At 27.8% G+C, this 6,121-nt stretch overlaps 1 long non-coding RNA gene across 1 annotated transcript; it reads right to left on the bottom strand.

The window, feature by feature from the left end:
- Window positions 1-1,736: 1,736 nt before the first annotated feature.
- Window positions 1,737-2,355, bottom strand: LOC126904881 (uncharacterized). The gene is made up of 3 exons (XR_007703848.1): window positions 2,254-2,355; window positions 1,954-2,119; window positions 1,737-1,876 (listed from the first exon to the last, which is right to left on the bottom strand). It is a non-coding gene; the product is annotated as an uncharacterized LOC126904881 (long non-coding RNA).
- Between the last annotated feature and the right edge of the window lie 3,766 nt (window positions 2,356-6,121).

Here is a 6,121-nt window from a genome sequence, read left to right as displayed (position 1 = left end):
AAAAAAAAAAAAAAAAAAAAAAAAAAAAAAAAAAAAACACATCATAGTAAAATTAATACCTTCTCCGCTTCGCATCGAAGCTAAAAAAGTATATCCGTATATGTTTGACGTTAGTAATTTATTTTATTTTAAAGGTTATCTTCAACAATAATTTATTTGATATATTTTTGTAACTGCTGCATAACATTGAATATGGTATTTTATGCTAAAACATAAATAATATACAAACGCGAGATATAAGACTTAATATATTTATTCTATAAACTACACTAAATTTCACCACAGCCATTGAAATGTATTACCCAGTTTTGTAATGGAATTTTAGACAGAAGTCACATTGACGTGGATTCAATGTATACTTAAACGTAGGATCAATTTCCAATAGACGACTGAAATGTGGAACCGGAACAATGGCCGATCAAAGAATTATGAAAGCACCGGTTACTGTCACTGTCTAAAATTTACCATTATTATTATGATATACGCATGTAACCCGTACAATAAAGGACACACATATAATGGTAAAGTATAACTTAATTCGAATGTAATAAACGCAGCTACCCAAAGCGTACCTTTACTCCCTTGTTGACTGCATAACGTAGACCCCATTTATTTCTAAAGCTTACTCGTGCAACGGAAATTGAATGCTCCTTCAACTAGAACTTGCACGTATCATTCGGGTGTTCACCTTGGACTTCCATATTGAGTAGTCCCCGGCGGCAATTTATAGCTGGTAGGGGTGAGAAATCTTTAGGGGATTCATCAACAAATCGGATTATTTCATCCACGCTCCAGTGACATATTTCTGAGATAAAACCAAAAGTAAAGTTTTTGTGAATTCGTAATGATGCTCGATTCTTTTATCTTATTTTTATATTATCCAACAAAAAAAAAAAATGAAAACATTTTTGAATTCTTGAAATTTGGATCTTTAAATAGTTCAAATAAATTGACTTGAAATAATAATATGCTCAACTTACTATAGTATGTTCCTCGGAAATTATTTGACAGAATATAATTGGAGGCATAACATTATTACTTATTTAACTGTTGGGATTTATTTTTCAACATAACCAACTGAATTCCATTCATGATGTATAATTGATCGTAAGAGCAAATCGAAAAGTCGTCAGTGTAATATTTGGATTACATTTCATTAAAAGAGTAACGTTGAATTCGTAGACATTCAATAATTAATAATCTCATTGTCAATGGCAATAATTTTGTACAATAATTTACTGATACTCTTCATCTAAGTAAGTATGAAGTGCGACTTTGAAAACTTCCTTTAGTTGTGCTTTGTATTAGATCGTTTTAATTGCCTACACGCCCGATTCGTTCTACTGTGGTTAAAATATTATTTCTCAAATTATGTTAGGTCCCAAGTAATGAGCCGTTCAGAATCTTAAGACCTCAATCAGATATGGTCTATAGTTGAATCAAGTGCGCTTGTGTTGTATATATATGAACATACACACCAGTGTACCGATGAGTATCGCGTTCTCAAGTTTTGGAAATCTCGCAAGTAAATGGAAAGATAGGCGTAGTGACAGGCACGCTTCGTTTACCCGATTTTACTTATCTTTAAAGATAGTGGATATTTACAAACCGTCTAGCACGAGGTCTCACAAGCGAACGTATTGTAAATATTTTTGGTTTTAATGTTATAAAATTTATCACACGATAATATATAAGAATAAAAACTAACTGACATTAAAATAAATCTTATCGTGCACAATTTTTAGTAAATACTTATTACTTAAATTTTGTGAGATTTAAACATCATTATTTTGCCGAAACTACTTCCATTATCAATTTAATGAGGGCACTCTCTTAGTTTTATTTTGTTCATTTATTAGTTATGAAGACATGTGAACTAAAATTTGTATTGATAGTTAAATAGTTTAATGTTCATTTATATACCCAAAACAGCGAAATATTATCATTACTTACTTTTGTTGGAATAGTAAAAGCTATGAATGTGTTAAAGCTTTCATGGATTGTCTTGTTGCTTGAAGTTCTTAAGGATTTATTCATGTTTACAGTTGAGTTGTGACGTTTCGGAGAGTCCATCTTCAAAGTGATAGTTGCTAGTCGGTGGCTGTAACTATAGTAAAATCTACCGACAAAATAATAATAATATAATGTTATACACAACTGGGTTAATAATTTATGAAGCGATACCTTACTGTGGGGTATCTAATACATTCAATATATACGAAATATATACACTTTCTATCGTTACTACTATACCTTTAAGTATTGGATATGATCACAACCAAAGCTATAAGCCACACGTGTCCTATTAACATAACCCAAACTCTCTATCATTTGCTGTTGAACGTGACATCAAATATTATTCATTTATGATGTTGGTATTTTATTTCCACCATTAAAAATTGTTGTATTAATTTTTTGTGTTTTTGTCAGTTGCAATTCAATATAAAAATAGTGATTTACCAAGAATTTGAAACAGCAGCTATTAATACATTTAATTTTTTTTAAATAGTACATAGAATGTATTAATATTATATCTTCCAATGCCAACATTGAAAAAAAAACTTACTTTAAAATGTTTTTTATTTACTACTAGAATATTATCTGCATTTATTATTTAATAACTAAAAAAAAAAAAAAGTTTACTAGTCAAATTCCATTGTAAAAGTAAATCTCAAAAAAATAAAAAAAAAACTTTCAAACAAATTTACAATAGAATTATATATATATATATATATATATATATATATATAAATACAAATAAATAGTAGTTTTAATTAATAATTAGTAACATTTTTTTGTAATTTTGATCATCTAGTTTTAAAACTACATTCACTTTATCAGTACAAATTGAATAGTCCAAAATATTTTCGAAATAGTCTAAAAAATTTATTAAAAACTAAAGAATATTAAAAATAAATTTTTATTTTTTAAATTTTAAACTTCTTTTAGAATATTTTTCTTGTAAAATTCAATTTTCAAATAATTTCTAATCTAAAATTAAGATTATTAAGCCGAAATCGAATGAAACTTCATTTAAAGAAGTTTTCAGTACGATAGTAGAGTTTAGAATTATTACAGAAGTTTAAAAACGTAAACAATAAAAAACAAAGGTGGCTAAATCAGTATGAATTTTAAAGCTTGAATGGCAAAAGCGAATGTTTTTTGGGTATACGAAAAGTATCTCTTACCACTATGAAATAATATTTGTCGTTATTTATTATACGTTTTTGTGTAGTTCACTAGATAAAAGCTGTTAAACAACGTTTGAAAATTTGTTTGGCGATTATAGAATATATTTGATTTATGTGTCATTGTTTTAGCGTATCACAGTAAACGTTAATGTACAGATGGCATTCATAAGATAATAATTATGGGTTTGGTAATTATATAAAAAGATACAGAAGATGATGTCATTTTAGCGGTAGATTATTGTCATCATGTAATTGGATGCCAAATTTTCCTTCCAAGAAGAATTATGTGTTTTTTTCCTTAGTTTGTTCACTGACCCTTGATGGTGATTCATTAAAGTAACAAAAATTGGCATCATATTATAAACATATTTTATAAGACAGCAATAGTTATACAAGTCAAAAATATAGTAGCGCTAATACTTTGAGGTAGATAGTGTTAGTAGAATTTGTGAAAGAACGTCATTGTCATTTATAAAAATTGTAACCTTAAGATTTCAGTCAATATAACTCCAAGACTCAGACATAATAATTAACGCTACGAAAAATACGTTAACATGATGTAATAATTCTCTAAGAATATAAAGTTGAGTTGTCTATATCTTGAATTTATAATAAAAGATTACGTTAGACGGCAAATAAATTACTTTAATAAATGTTTCATGACTTTTGAAAATTATTAATTGTTCGGTGTAATATTATTTTGGAAGAACAAATTTACGAGCGAATAATTTTTAAACATTTTTATGGCGTTGTGACTTCACTTTCATTAATTGAAAGAATTATTATGTTTTTCTTTAGAATGCCGTATTGATCAAAATGTCAAGAATGAATACATAAGAAAGTAAAAAATACACAGATGATTGATTTTGACGCACTTATAACAACTACTTCAATAATACAATCGGACATAACGGCGTACGCTTTTATAAAGTATTATGGTTGGAGTAAACGAAGAGTAGAAATCCGAATTTTCTGTCACCCTTCACCAACATCCCTCTATTTAAAAGAAAATACCATGAAATATTGTTTCTAAGTTTTAGCAATTCAGAAGCATAATAAGAGACAAATGACAGTTGCACGAATCAATTGTAAACTGCATATTATTTAACATTGTAATAATGTAAATTAATGTATATACATTTTGATAAATAACAAACTAATAGAATAAAAGTTTATTTTAATACCTAAATTTATATTTGATAACAATATATATAACAATATTCCCGCAGTTAAAAGATGCACCTCATCTTTATGTTCAGTGATATTTAATCTATAAAATTTATGTCGATAAAAACATATACTGCGTTACAGTTTACATTCTAATGTGTATATCTTACCTAAAGTTCTTGATTAATTTTAGTTGGTTAAATATTTTGATTAATTTCATTATCTTAAAACTTAGTTTTTCAATGAAATATTGTAGTGACTTGAAACGAACCCAATGTTTTATTTCCGTTTCTGACTAACGTAATATACTGAAATAAAGTAAGTGATTCATAGTTAGTCTTTTATACTCAAATTCACGCTTTTTTTATTTTATTCATAGATAGCTTAAAGTTTTTCTGTCTAATTACTCGATTTTTATTAAAACACTAGTGACCAAAATGTCTATTTTTATAATCGTATAACAAGTAAAAACGGTTACCTTAGAGTTTCTAATAGCACTGTGTATATCTAAGATAAAATTATCTATGTTGAATCAGTTAATTATAATGGAAGTTACTGCACCTAGACTAGATCTAACCCAAAAAGTTTACGCTGTTAATATAATCGAAAAAATAATTATTTTATCATTACAGCAGTAATTTTGTAATGAAATTAATTCAGAATACAAAATTCCGACCTCCGAATGGCAACTCGATAATAGTGAACCCATCATTTTTTATGATTCATGAAATAAAATCAACTCAAAGTTATTATGAAAATTGTTTAATAGACGTAAGTCATTAGTGGAGGTGTTGGTTTCCTAATTATTTTTATTTATTTGTTAATGGTCTGAGAAAACATAATGATGTATACTTTGGTCTTACAATATTACGCCCATTCATGTAATTATTTTCTTAGATATGTAAATTTATACTGCAAGTAAATTGTTAAATTACTACATTTTTATAGTAATTTTTTAAGTTAGATTTCTATGTTCGTAAATTTTTTTTACAACTTAACCTTCACCAAAGAACGCCCTTGAACTTAACCGACAAGTTAATATTAGTAGAACAATGCCAAGAACCTTTAAAACAATTTTTGGCATAGATGTAATTCATCGTTCATCTCATTTAATTTGTTACTATTCCATTAAAAAAAACTACCATCGTCGAAATAACCATAAATATTCATCACATTCATTTGTTTGTACTATACATTTTCTGAATGACGTGCATTTTTCAACCCCACGCCTGAACGAATTTTGTGTAACTATAATGAACATTGTCAACGCATATTTCCTTTTATCATTTCAAAATATTTTTCAAACTCGTTGAAAGAATCCTTTTTTTTATTTATGAAAATTGTATTAAAATTGTAACATGCGTTTCTGCTACACACACACACACCTGTTGGCCAATATTGTTATTTTTCCTATACTTTTATTGTAGCTATTGACATTCAGTCATTAGTATTTGTGTCATCAATCAACATAAAATGTTATACTTATAATCTTCCGAAAAGCCAAAGAGGAAATCATACAATAGTTCTGTGATTCCCTCAAGTATCAGAGTATAGAATGACAACCAGATCGTAAAGAGATGTGCATTATTAAATTTTCTGATATATTGCGAGGGGCTAATAATACGTGAAGCCTGCTGCAAATGAATATAGACACTATGTGCAGCACTGCCAATCCGGGTTATGATATATAATACATCAAAGGGTGTTGCAAAGGGACCGATGAAGTATGAAAAGGATGCGTACATTGTACGAGAGTAATATTT

The sequence above is a fragment of the Daktulosphaira vitifoliae genome, unplaced genomic scaffold, assembly GCF_025091365.1.
Source record: "Daktulosphaira vitifoliae isolate Bord-2020 unplaced genomic scaffold, ASM2509136v1 Scaffold_4, whole genome shotgun sequence".
Lineage (NCBI taxonomy): Eukaryota > Metazoa > Arthropoda > Insecta > Hemiptera > Phylloxeridae > Daktulosphaira > Daktulosphaira vitifoliae.
This window is presented reverse-complemented; position numbering and strand designations above follow the sequence as displayed.